This window comes from Mus caroli, chromosome 1 (assembly GCF_900094665.2).
Source record: "Mus caroli chromosome 1, CAROLI_EIJ_v1.1, whole genome shotgun sequence".
Lineage (NCBI taxonomy): Eukaryota > Metazoa > Chordata > Mammalia > Rodentia > Muridae > Mus > Mus caroli.
The window spans coordinates 81,587,957-81,602,377 of record NC_034570.1 but is presented as its reverse complement, the minus strand read 5'-3'; the positions used below and the strand labels follow the sequence as shown (position 1 = coordinate 81,602,377).

The 14,421-nt window shown below is 50.5% G+C and overlaps 1 protein-coding gene across 1 annotated transcript in view; it reads right to left on the bottom strand.

Annotated features, from left to right (window-relative positions):
• The window catches only part of Sh3bp4 (SH3 domain binding protein 4), an 80,677-nt gene that overhangs the window by 40,686 nt on the left and 25,570 nt on the right, over window positions 1-14,421 (bottom strand). Inside the window, exon 2 of the mRNA XM_029480361.1 lies at window positions 8,621-8,699. The gene's annotated coding sequence lies outside the window, so the exon portion shown is untranslated. The remainder of the gene's footprint in view (window positions 1-8,620; window positions 8,700-14,421) is intronic.

Genomic DNA, 14,421 nt, shown 5'->3' with positions numbered 1-14,421 from the left:
GTGTCCAGAGGCAGAGGCAAACCAGGGAGGTCTCAGCAAGCTTTCCCCAGGGTGTCACCAGCAAACAGCAGCTGGTTCCAGGTATCTGGTGTTGTCCCCGGAGCAACACACCATGAACAGGGACAGATTCCTGCAGCTTTTGTGCATGCTTTCCAGGATCCTTGAAACCCAACTCAAACTGGCTGAGCAAACCCTGACCCTAGCTGAGAGAAGGGTGGGAGTCTAGCCCTAGAACTACCTAGATACAGACATTTAAGAGGGGCAGCCTCTGGCATTTTGTCACCCACTGTGGGTTCAATGTCTTTATACTCGAAGTATATCTCACCGGGTATGGGTCCACTAAGAGCTGAGTTTCTCCTGTTTCCTAGAGGAACAAAGTAAGGCATGCAAGCTCAGCCAGAGGCAAGGTGTGAGTTCACATACAGGCTTCAGCCCAACAGTCACTTGGGAAGTGGGGGAAAGGGTCCCATAAAATAGTTGTGGTGAGTGGGGTTGGAAGGGAGAGGTCTTTCTTGGCAGGTAAGAGTACATACAGCTGCTCGTCTTTGAGCCATGGGCCCTGCTGCCCCGGTGGGGATGCCACCCCATCTACTGAGCAGTACTCTGACTTATACAGCTTGAGCCTGTAGAATCTCAGGCCCTGAAAGCCCCAGCCTGAGCACAGTTCTGCTGGACAGCTGGCCTTAGCCATTGGGTGCTCCCTGGACCACCTCCCAGTCTGCTCTGAAGGAAACCGAAGACAGAGCAGGTTCACATGGCAGGGATGGGCTGACCGTGGGGAGGTGGGTGTCATGTCCAAAAGACCCCTGGGGTACTCAGTTTGAAAACCACTCAAGTGTAATAAATACCTAAAGAACTTCCAGGGGTCAAGGCCAACTTATACAATCCCTTGAAACTCAGCACCCAGGTTGGGTCAAGGACTTTATAGTGACTTGTCTGCAGATTATCCTGCAGAGGATGCCAAACTCTCCTGGAACCAAGAGATGAAAGCCACACAGGAGGCAGGGTGCTCAGCATTCCACCAGAGCCTGTGGCTCACTAACAGCCTCTCTGCATTCTGCTACAGCCAGACAATTTCTTCTCGTGCTGGTCCACTCTAGAACCTTCTCTGGTTGTGCAACATCTGAGCTCATAAATATTTGGGGGGATCCTGGCTACTGGTGCTAAGCTCAGATGACCCAGTGTGGGGTGATCTCTCCCAGCAGCTGGTCTTGATTTCAAAATGTTCAACTTGGAGCTGCACAAGTTCCTCATCTGTAAAAGTGCAGCTTGAATGAATGTTTAGGCCAAGGCAGAGAGGCGAATCAACTGGAGCTTTGCACACCACTAAACACGGTGCAAGCTTAATCACAAACCAACGCAGAGGACTTTACCGATGCTGAGAAAAACCTACGCTATCTTTCCACATTCCCCTTGTCAAGATCAAAGAGAACATCACTTGAAACCCATCTCCTAGGGACACTGGTGGTGTCCACCTTTAATCTCAGCATTGGGGAGACCAAGGCAGGCCAATCCCTGAGTTTGAGGGTCTATAGAGGGAGTTCCAGGACTGTCAGGAAACCCTGTCTACACAGAGAAACCCTGTCTCAGAAAAACAAAACAAAAAACTCTTTTTCCCAAGTCTCCTCACAAGTCCACCCCAGCCCCTCAGCACAAAGTGTGCAATCTGCTGAGGAGTGCCCTCTGTCCGTAGCCTGACCAGGAACCACCTTCTAGTAAATCGCAGGGACCTGCTTGCTCCCCGGGCTTGCGTGAGTACCTCCACATTCTGATTTCAACCAAGCTCAACAGCATCCATCGGGATTTCACAAGGCAGGGGGTTCCAAAAGCAAGCACACTAACATATGCCCTTTCTATCAAGGACACAGGTTTGACAACGGCTTCGGGTGGTGGCTTCTGGGAGACATTCAATCCCTTTGTGAGGACTGGCTTATGGTTAGTTACGTTCCACAGGCCTTAAGGCCTTCTTCCACGGTCAGGCTGTCAGCCACTTTTATAGGCAATCCTTCAAGAATCTGGTAAAGGTGGCTGATGGCTCAGTAGTTAAGAGCTCTTCCAGAGGACTCAAGTTTAGTTTGTTTCCAGCACCATACAGCAGCTCATAACCATCTGTAACTCCTATACAAAAGGATCTGTCTGACATCTTCTTTTGGCCACCAGGGGACTGCACAGACACACATGCAGGCAAAACACACACACACACACACACACATATACACACACACAATCTAAACTATTTTTTAAAAAATCTAGTAAAGGTGTGTAGGAAACCAAAGTACTGTGAGTGAAGGTTTGCAGGAACAACAGGTGTTCTGAACCCTTTGTGAACCACACTAGGGGTTCCTGAGCCCAGTACACACTGAATGTTCTCTTTGTGTGGCCTAAGTATGGGCCGTGTCAGGGGGGAAGGAAAGGACCCAAGATGTGTTCACTGAGGGCACAGTCCAGGGCTGCTGGAGACCCTGGCAGGGCACTGGACAGGGACAAGATAGGTGGCTCATTAATGAGGCTTCGGACAAGCCACCAACCTTCACCCAGCTCCTTCCATGGGTCAGTGCAGTGTGGTCCTATGGCCTTTTCAGCACACCACACACCAGGCTCCAGGATCTGTCTCTGCCCAGGGGAAAATGAGCCTCACAGCTGTCTGCCATACACCAAAACAACAGACCACACTGCAGGAGCACAAGGTCCTTACCCATAACCCTAGCATCTTCCTCGGTGAGCTAAGAAATCCCAAGTGGCCAGGGCCGTGTCCCACAGAAAACTGCTTGCTATTCAAGGGCTGGCAGCCATCCCTGGGTCAGGTGCTCCTAGAGTGAGAAGCAGAGACCTGGTGACAGGGCAGGATGCACAGACAAGGGCGACCATGTGATTCTGTAAATCCTGAAGGGCAGCCTCAGTTCCCAAGGTCTGGCTCCCAGGCCCTGCTGTGATACGACTCTGGATCCTTCCAACTGCCTAGACCCTTCCTTGGCCATCAAGTCTGAGCACACATTTGATTCCCTTGTAGTCCACAAGACTTTGGATTCCTGTTTACTGATGGGGAAAGGAATATCCAAGGAAACTAGTCTATGCAAATATTAAATTAATCTATGTAAATCCACACTAATTTATGCAAATTCCACTGTAGCTTGAATCAAAGAAAAATTGCCTGCACTTACGAGGACAATTGTTTGTTTTGTTTTTGAGAGAGTATTACTATGTGTGCATACAGGTACCCTACCTGGCCTGAACTTGCAGAGATCCTCCTGCCTCTGTCTACCAAGGGCTGAGATTACTGGGTATGGGCCATCATATCTAACTTTGAGAAGAGCAGCTATACATTCTTTGCATAGATAACTGTAATAATTCAAGAATGAAATACAGGGCTAAATATGTAGCTCTGGTGGGAGAGTATTTGCCCAGCGTGCACAAAGCTCTGGGATCAATCATTAGTCTCTAGTTCTGCATAACTGTCATGGTACCCATGCCTGTAAACCCAGCCCTCTGGAGACGAAGTGATGAGAATCAGGAGCCCAAAGTCATCCTTGGCTACATAGCCAATCAGAGCTAACCTGGACTATCTGAGGCCTTATCTAAACAAATAAATACAACCCAGTCTCCTTACTAGAGCTCTTTCATCCAGGAATCCAAACAACCACAGGTAAACCTATCTAGCCGAGAAACAGTATCCAGGTCAGGGGGTTTTGAGAGGAATTCAGAGACTCATGGCTGCTCAACATGCTAAGAATAACTGATTATGATAACTTAGCCATGGATGAGGAATTTATATCAGTCTTCCCCCAGACTTGGGGATCATCAGGGACAGGAGGGTCAGAAAGAGCGTAAGGAACGTAGGAAGGTGTGGGGGGATGATGCGCAATGCTGTCCTCTGGCATCACTTACACTTGCGTATGTGCACACGCAAGTGGAGGCTACCTCTCCTGGTAGGGGAACATGCCTCAGGGGCTGGTCTCAAACCGGTGTGCAGAGAATGAACTGGACTCAGTAGGTTACAAAAAAGGAAGAGGCCATGAAGTTGGAAAGAGGATGTGGTAGTGGTGGCCCAAGGGGAACTGGATGGAGCAGATGCAATCAAAATACACTGCAGACACACATGACGTTCTCAGAGAATGAGAATGTCAGTTAAAGTTATGTCAGGGGTTAGACAGTGCATAGGAACCTGTAAGACCCAAGCTTAGTTCCCAACACACAGGCTGGGCAGCTCATAATCTCTTGTAGCTTCAGCTCCATGGGGGACCCAACACCCTCCTCTGTAATCCAAGGACACCTTTCTGTACTCAGGCTTGTACATATCCAAACATATGTAAAAGTGAAACAAATCTTAAAAAAAAAAGAAAACAGACAAGCATTCGCCCTGGGTGGGGTACTGGGAGTCACACAGGGCTGCAGTGGAGTACACTGGAGGATGTAGGTTATAGTCAATGCGGCACAGAGGTTCACACTGGATAGTCTGAAGGGGTCCCGGGTCTCATCCCCCACCCCGTGGCTCCCAGGTGAGCTGTGCATACCATCCTATCCATGTGCTGCTCCTAAGTGCCAGTCTGCTCCGTCTGCTCTAAACACTGAGCAGACAGGGAACTCTGGGCACAGGGCCTGGGAATGAAGTGTCTCTCAATGGACTGGAAGGGTCTCCCATGTCCAAGTATATTTCATCAAGACATTCTAAGGCCCTTAATATAAACAACACTGGAATTTTTCTTCCTCTACAGCCCAACAGCCACCCCCCAGAGCCTCAAGTATGATTAGAATGTCTTCCCTGTCCCCAGGGCACACCTGCTTGAAAAGGCTGTCACATGGGCGGCCTCTTATAAACAGTAAGTAGGCTTAGGTTCCTTTCCTGTCTCCCCCCACCCCAGTCCCCCACTCCACCCCCACTGATCTTGCCCACCTTCAGATGAAGTCCTTTACTGACTGAAGATGCACAGATTTTGTGGCTGTCTCAAGGCAGAGGTTTTGGAAGACACCAAGAACAACCTCCCGTAGCCACTGCTGGCCTCGGGCCTCCTTGATCACCTGCCAGAAACTGTGAGGTCACACCTGACCCCCAGAGAGGCCCACAGGCACCCAAGGGAGAGACTCGGCACTTGAATGTCAGATGGAGATGGTCTGAGCCGGCTGAGGGTTTCATGCTGTGGGCATTAGTTATTATGACTCTGTCTGGGAGCCACTATCTCCTGCTTTATGTCCTGATCCTAACCCACAGCTCAAGAGTGAGCCCATGACTTCGTCCCATAATGCCACACCTCCTAAGGGTCCTATCACCCCTCAGTGCTACCCCAAGTTGATAGTCAAGCCTTCAACACATGGGCCTCTAAGGGGCATTCAAGATACAAAGTACATAACACAAGCTCAAAATTTGTTAGTGACTCTCCACGATGCATAGACTGGTTTCAGCTGGCCCCCTAAAGAAAAAGTTGACAGGCAAGCCACCATACATTGATAGAACCCTCCTTTTAGACCATTTAGTTTCTTAATTGTATATTTGACATTTAAAGACATTGACCATCCCAATATTAACTTCATCTGTTCATTTCTACTCTGTGGTTCCTTTGTGGTTCTCCAAACAGGTCCGTGAAGGGATCAGGGATGTGGCACATGCCCAGTGACTCCTGTGGCCTCCCAGGTACAGACTAAGAAGTGAGTTAAGGTACCTTGGAGGGCACACAAACCCGGTGGAATTCTAGGCCTGGGCTTTTCTATTTCACACTACCCCCTGAGCTAAGCCGGAATGAGGCCCTCTCAGAGGCCTATTTTCTCATCTGTAAAATGGGCAGGGAACACAGAGAGCCCCAGGGCCTAAGAAAATTCAAAAGGAACAGTTGATCATCAAAGCCGCATAGGACTCTGAGCCACATGCTGGTGTGGACCTTAGAGGGGGATGATGCAGTGGGAGAGGACAGGACACACCGGACAGACAGAGAGCTCGGCTCTCTATGACCTCAGGCTCCCTACTTGTTCTTACCTGCTGGGCTGAGCTCTGTCTGAACTGTCTCAGGTGAGAGAGCACGACTTAGACTCCCTGGTAGACAGACTAGAGGGAGGGGGAGCACATGGCTAGGTAATAAAGGTGTCGAATTTCAAGAGGAGGGTTCCTCACCTCCCCACCCCAGACTTGAGACAAAAGCCTGATAGCCTAAAATAAATGTCCTGGAGGCTTTTGTCTCCCTTCCCTGCTGCCAGTCCTCCTCAGCAAATTCAAGGCTAGGTCAGGACAGGTCACATAACAGTTGTGGGCCCTCCAACCTTCATCATACCTGTCTTCAAACTAACTAACCCTAGATTAGGGGAGAGAAAACTTCAGACACACACACACACACACACACACACACACACACAAGCCCTAAAGAGACCGATGTCCCTTTGCAGACATAAAGACATGTGGCTTTACAGACAGAGGGCCTATTCTCTGTGTGCCTGCAGCATGCCTGTGTTTCTAACTCCATAAAACCCTTCTCTCTGCTCCTGTTTGCAGTGTTTCTACAATGTTACCTGCGGCGCTTAAGACTTTTCCCGCCTTTTAACAAACCTATCAGGCAAGCCCCCTAGACTCTATCCCAGGTACACGGACTGGTCACACTGGCCTCAAAGATGACTTGAACACTGCCCCCATCACTTTGGGCAGCAATATTCATGGTCATAGGGCAAAAGATTTTCAACTGGAACAAACGGGGGTCAGGAGCAGGCTAAGCTTTTGCACCTTATATAGCAGGTGTTCTAGGTAAACAACAGAAATGGCAGCACTTTGGGCATCGAAACGCTGGGCAGCTCTCTATCACAATGACCTCTGAGCCAATCACGCTATGAATATAAACACTGAGAACATGGGACAGTTGTTTTCCTGGGACAAAAATCACAGGAACTGACCACTATGTATCACAGCCACCAAGTGTTGGGCTTTCTGAGTGCTGTGATGACTGACGGGTAGTCCCTGAACTGCACCCAAAGATATATCATCTCGGGGTAAGCACCCTTTGCCTGCCTCAGGGCACTGGGTTCCCAGGTAGGAGACACCAAGGCCCACTGGCTCGCCTGAGATGACAGAGCCACTCCAGGGCACCTCCTATTTCCTCTCCCCTAACATCTCGCTGGCCCTGTGCGTCTGGCAGAGTGCCAGAAAAAGCAAATCACACAAATATCACCCAGGAAAGTGCTGGGGCCAAAGAGCAGTCGCACCCTTTAGTCTCCTCCAACACAGATCAGAATGGTGCCTGCTTAACCAGCCTCTACCCGCATAACCAAGACCAGTAAGGCTGAAGGGGGAGAGCAGAAGCAGCCCCCTGCCCCATTTCCTGCTGCACAACCCTCTGGAAACCACTGTGTTCATCCACAGAGAATCAAGCTACAGCCACCCATAGTAAATTCAGAGCCCTTCCCCCCCAAACCCCCAATGCCAGGCCAAAAGAATGTGTGGAATGTGGATGGCTCTCAGCTTGTTTCCACAACCCAAACACATCACCATCCACAGGGCAGGGAACTGCACTTATAAGGAAAAGGCCTGCTGCTGGCCACTTCCTGGGCATTAAACCCTCAGACCTCAGGAGCCTGAACACTGACCCCAGGGCTGACAGCTCCTGCATACTTTGTGGTATCCCAGGACACCCAGGCACTCTCCCTACCCTAGTGCACATGTGGACTCGAACACAGACAAGACAAAAAAGATCGGCAGAGACACAGAAACAAATACCAAGCAGCTTTCTTGGCTTCACAGAGGGCACTGTGGATTTAAAGAAAATGCCTGAACAACTCTTGTAGCCAGCAGTGGGCTTTATGTAAGTGCATATATGTTCCAGAATGGAAGATGACATGACCCAGCAGCTGGTCCTCAAACTGCTTTTGCAGCCTCCAGAGCAGGAGCTCTGCACTCAGAGGTAGCCAGAAAGACACAAGGTGCCGCCATATCATGTGGAAATTCCTTCCCCACTGACTTTACTGGGGACAGTGACAGTCCTACCAGCAGTGAGATGGTAAAGGTCAGAAACAAATCCAAGAACACAACACTACATACCCACTAATCCTCTGCTTCAGCCCCTCCTCCCGACACGCCTGGAATGGGTGTGTGTGTGTGTGCGCAAGTGTGTGTGTGTGTGTGTGTGATCTATAACCTCAGGGCCAATGGAACCAACTGCTCATCACTGGACTTGAGAAACTCATGTTAGAATAACAGCTCCTTTGTGCAAAGGCAGGACAGGCCACTGGCCCTGCCCCATGCTGTCACCAGAGACAGCAAGCTGCTGGGCTGGTTTGTCCATAGGACATGAATGGGAATTCTCAGAAAGTAAACAGGACCGTGGCCATCCCGGAAACACACAGGTGCCAGCCTCAGGCAACTGACCTTTGCCGGCAGGGCACACTGCACTGGAGAAGATGAAGAGAAAGAGGTGGTGGTGGTGGTGGTGGTGGTGGGGTAATAAGGGAGGTGTTGGTGATACCTGTGAAAGGACACATCACCGGAAACTTCTGAAAGTTATTTCCCCTTGCTTCTGTGAATCTCTGTGTGCTGGAAGCCCTCCTCCTCTCTAACCCTGACATACATTCACTGGTCTGTGCATCTCAGGCACCAAATGCTGCCCTACTGGGTAGAGGTTAAAGGGATCAACCTTATCAAGGGCCTGCTTACCTGCTGAGGGATGCTGGCCTCCTGATGTCAGAGGAAGAACTCCAAGACTCGACCTTCCATCCACGAGAAGAGGGATGCCCTAGGAGACAGAAAGGGCAAGCGTGAGAAGATTCTGAGAGTCGACTCTGTTGTAAGTCTTTGCAGAGGTGGGGGTAGAGATAGACAGTTAGGCAGCAGATCCGTCACTGCAGGCCTTCCAGGCCTGCGCTGCTGGAAGGACACAGCAACCCTCTCTGGGCTACCTCTGCTCCAGCCACTGGTTATTATTAGAGCAGCATCCAAACCCAGGCAGATTCCAGCCCAATGGAGCAGGTGTGACACACCTCAGGTATCTCTGTGACACAGTGAGACAGCCACAGAATGACCACCAGCAAGGGCAGAGTTCATCACCATACACCATGTAAGATATGGTGGGGCTAAAGGCTTGAGTTCCCGACGCCATCTACCAAACGTCAACTTTCAAGAACTGGGGTGGTTGTACGGCTGTGCACATTTATAGGAAAGCTGTTCTGGGCAGCGTAGAAGGAGAAGGGTCCATTCTGAGCACCTCCCTACCTCAAATGCCACTCTACACGCAACAGCTATCACACACGCAGACCCATATCCGTGCCCCATACCTTCACAAACCAGCCTCTGTGTCCCTGTCCCTGCATCTATGTCACACACACCCACAGGGCTTCACCTCTGGTTCGATGGAAATACAAATCCCAGATGTACCGAAAGGTGGAAAGCAAAGAAAGCGGTCCTACCAAAGCACCCCAGCAAAGGCCACTTGAGGAAACAAATGGCATAACAAATGTGTAAACACAGAGGCAGAGTTTGGCATCGTGGGCACCAGCAAAACATCACTCAGCTTGACGTATGTCACCCGAGAGGCTAGGACAACGTAAGGAGAAATGTTCATGAACAAGACAGACCTCAATCCCAAAGGACACCAAGGGTACTATGGTCTGTTCAGCTGTTTGGCTTGTTGGAGAAGGGCCAACTTTCTGAAGTCAAAAGACTCCGAAGTATTGGGTAAGCCCTGTCAGAGCACTTATGGGACTTTACAGTCAGAAAGCTCATGTCCAAACGGGATAAGAGACCCTGAGCACAGAAAACCAGGCTGACGCCGAGGTGTCCCACTAACCACCTGCCATCCCAGTCCTGGAGAATGGGAGGGAGAGGTGGCTGGGGGTTACTGTGCTGGGATACCCTGCACACAAGAACAGTGGGCATTGTTCATGTCTATTCCTCCTGCTCTAACTTCTGGAAACCCAAGGTCTCTGCACAATGAAAGAAAGGGTATGACTAGGGAGCCAAGCTCCATCAGCTGTCACAACATCAAAGTTAACCATACGAATGAATGTGGGGCAGACCAAGTCACTGTAAAGTCCGGTGCCTACATCTCGACATTTGCTTCAAAAAACACCAATGCCAGCAGTGGAAAGAATCTGGGTAACCCCCTCCAAACCCCAACACCAAGTGGACAATATTGATGTGTTTTCAGGAGTCTCACAGCGCCATCTTCTCCCACTGCCCAAAAAGGTGTTCGTGTCACTCTGGTCATCTCTCATGGTCCTGGAGGACATGAAATTTCAGAGCTTGACCCTAGCTGAGTGCCGAGCAAAGAAGGTTTGTGGCCGTCATCCCACCAAATTCAGGCAGTAAACTACAGAGAGACACAACTGTCCACACCCCACTCCAGAATGGCCAGCAAGTCCCTGTTTCCACGTTCTTAGACGACCTCCCCACAGGCCGCAGTATCTCAGAATGTGACTCCATCTGCAGCGAGACTCTCTCAGGAGGCAAAATGAGATTAAGGCCCTAACGCATTATGACAAGGTGATTTGCTGAAATGGAAAATGTGGAGAGGCCCTGCATTCATAGCAACAAATGGACGTGATGCTGGCAATGGCCAACGGCTTCCAGCTGCCATAGGCTGTCCCAGGCCCCACCCCTTACAGTGGGCCCCCGAGGGAGCCTACGCTGCCTCCACGCACATGCTGGACTCTAGGAAAACTAATTTCTGTTGTTTGTGCTACCCAGTGCCTTGTGGTTCCCTGTTAAAACTGTCTATCAAATAATCCACCACACCCCGTATTCTCATCTGCAAAACATGAAAAGAGGGTCACAGGGTCCTGCCTTTCTGGATACTGCTGAGGGAGAGACTTGAGACAGCTAATATTCTCACACCCACCTCGCTTGCTACGTCTCCATGAAGGGTCTTGCCTGACTCTCTGATCCAGCCAATAACTCAAGTGCTATTCACTCTCTGTCTCAGCACCCCAAGATGAGGCTCCAGCAGATGTCTATGGATCCAAACCTGCTACCTGCATACCCAGCCCTCCCATGGGCAAGTGGTAAGGTTCCACAAGAAATACAGAAGACAGAAATAGGTGAATCTTTACATCAGAGGCAAACCATGGCCTGGGGGCTGAACCCAACATGGTCATCTGCCCCTGTTAGGCCCACAAAAAGCGGATGCGTAACAGTTGGGGGATGGGATGGAATGAATCAAAAGTATCTCATGAGGTGGGCATTCTATGACATTCACATTGAAGTCTCCTTACACTGATGTCTCACTGGATAAACCAACATGTCAGCTCTGAGGCTTCCGTGCTATAACCATGGGGGCAGCTTCAGAGACCTTCTGGCCCACAAAGCTGAAAGACCTGTTTCCTGGCTTTCCAGAGATGTTTACAAGCCCCTGTTCCATGCCAGGCTACTTACGCAACAGGCACAGGGCCAGGCGGCTACAGGCTCAAGCCAGAGGCAAGTGGGCCCCCACCCACAGGTGCGGGCTGGGGGCCAGGAGTGATGCCAAGAGCAGCCAGCACGGTGAGGGCACGGGAAGAGCAAAGGCGAGGACGTGGGCACGGAGGAAAGCAAGGGCCAACCCCACACAACTTCAAAGTTAGTATCTTGAGCTGGTTCCAACCTGGAAGGGAGGAAAAAAAAACACCCCAGAGTCCTTCACTAAGGAGGGGTGCAGTCTTGATCCCTTTGGTGACATGTTGCTTCCCAAAGCCTCCAAGTGCAGGTCAGCTCCACCAGCCCCTGTGAGGTCCAGGAATGCCCTGAAATTCCAGAATTCCAGGGCCCGGCTGTGTATTTAACCCCCAGCTTCCCACGGTTTGGTAGTCTGACTTGCGTGAAACTGCTCATGAGAGTCAGTGGTAGCTCTTTTGGAAAAGAGCCTGTGGCACAGGCTTGAGATGTGAACTTGACCCCCTAGCACCACTCTTGGGGAAGACCTGCCTGTGCTACAAGTGGGTGTGGACTACCAGCTTTCATCATTTCTTGAAAAGCTATTTGTCCAGGTTTTAGCTGCCTCCTCCATCTCAGTCAGTCCCTCAGAGTCCTCAGTCTGACCCACCTCATACTCTGGCCTCTACTAGCAGAAGAGTTTTTATTTCCCTTCGGTTTCTTGCGACGAGGTCTCAGGTAGCCCAGGTTGGTCTATATGCTATACAGCCAAGGATATATCAAGGATACTCCCCGATCTCTCTGCCTTCCCCTGCGGCTGAAGACTTCCACCAGCCATGTCTGTGACTACTATCTAAAGGCTACTGAAGAAGCAAGCTACTTCCCCAGGCAGAGTGCAGCCTGTGCTCCTCTGGCAAATTTCCTGGGGAACCAGTGATGAAGGACACCCCTGGGGACTGTGGGGATGAGCAGTTCCTTTGCAGGACTCACTCACTGTGCGTGTGAGGAAACCACCTGGAAGAGGGGACTGGTGACTGTCAGTCACGTGTGTGTGTGTGTGTGTGTGTGTGTGTGTGTGTGTGTGTGTGTGTTTCAGAAGAGCCCGATGGGTCTGGTATCACATTTTCTGGACCTCCATACCCGCTATCTGTTAAAACAAGGCTCTCCATAGCAAGTGAGAAATTCCTATGTGAACATATCTTCTCCCGCCCTCTTTTCAACAAGCCCACGGACCACTTGGGAGAATAGTGGATCTTGTCTTTTAGTTCTTCGAAATAAAACAGAAGCTACGCAACACGCAACACCAAGAACACAGAAACGTCTCAGAATGCTTACAACTCCACTTCTTACATCTGAGTAAGGCTGGGGTTCCCAAACACTGGCACGTATCAGAGAACTGTTTGCCCCAGACCAACCAACCTTTATCCTCACCCTGCCCAGGTTCCTGATGCTGAAGCCTGAGAATGTATATGACTTAGAGGACCCCAGCTGACACTTTGAGAATCATTGGCATAGTGACCCTGAACTGTGCTTTTCCATCTGTCCTCTCTGCTCCAGTTACCATCCTTGGCAAGCCCCACCCCCACCCCCAAGCACACTGACTGACCCCCAGGAAAGGCTTCAATGGCTTGCAGAGGATGGAAAATGCAGAGCTGGGTCTGTGAACCAATGCAGTACAGCACCGACATCTGCAGCCTCTATAATTAGAGGATGAAATACAAAGAGAAGAATCCTTCACAAAGCAGGCCACAGGGACCGGATGTCTGTAAGCAGCGACAGAATTCGGTCCTATGCTGTACTTCCTTCCTTTTCCTTCCTTTACAGGTGACAAAACCTCCCAGGTCTAAAAGTTGGATAAAGTTAAATATCCTGCCTAAGGCAGATGAAGGCAGCTGTGGCCGGGCCTCCACGGAACATGGAAAGGGCTGCAAAGTCCGGGCAAAGGTGAGTTCGTGAAACCTTGGGTTATCCGTGAGTGTGACTGGCGACTCAAACCCCAGCCCTGCCCTGAAATACAGTGAAATCCTCCCTCCTGGATGCTGGGCCGGGTGATAAGACAACAGCACTTATGGACCATGAACTTGCTGGTTTTTACAGAGCACTGGCTCCAGCCTCCACAAGTCCTCTGTCCTCCCCTCCAGCAGCACCAAGGACCACCAGGACTCAGGCTGTCAGCTGGCCTCTTCAGAACTCCTTCCTACAGGTCAAATCTTGGCCCTGGCAACCTCTCACCTTGACAACAGTGTAAGGGGCAAAAGAGAAAGAAATGCAGCCAGAGGCTTTTCAATGAGACCCAAATTCTTTCCATGCCTGACTCATTGTGGACCAAGAGCCTTCCTTCCTTCTCCAGCTTTGCAGTGGGGTGGGGGTGGGGGAAGATGAGCTGGGGGCTGGGGTGACAGTCACAGTTAAGAAGGCCCCTGCCAGACATCTGAGCAAAGTGGGAAGGGGGTGGGGATGCTATTTTCTAAAGACTTGTGGTTGACTAATCTGATAGGTTATCTCCCAGCCATTCCTTTCAAATCCACCACACCCCCACAGGTGGAATCAGAAAGGAAAACCCCTGGGAGTTATAAGACCATGAAGAGACCTGTCTGTATCTTAAACTTTTCTCCTAAATGAAGCTTCGGTGTCTAAATCCCTCGGAGATGACGGTAGCATTACCCAGAACACAAAGCAACTCCCCCATCTCCATAAATACCTTTCATTTATTTGTTACTTAATGCACCGTGTGTATGTGCACATACATGCACGTGGAAGCCAAGACCAACCTCAGGCGTTAACCACAGGAGGGCCCTTGCTTTCTGAGATAGGGTTTCACACTGGGACCTAAGGCCACCAATGAGGCCAGGCCACCAGGTCAGGGAGCCCCAGAGACCTGCCACCTCCCAAGGACTGGGATGCGCATACCACACACCACACTCACTGTTTATATGTGGGTGCTGAGGACTGAACTGGGGTTCTTAGGCTTACTTTGTTACTATGGACTGGGAGAGACCTTTTGGATCTGAGATACAGGGCTGAGTGACCCACCCAACCTATCAGCTAGCTCCATTCCCCTGGATTCCGCAGCCTCCGGGCTTTGGTAAGGCTGAAGCAAACAGAAACACTGT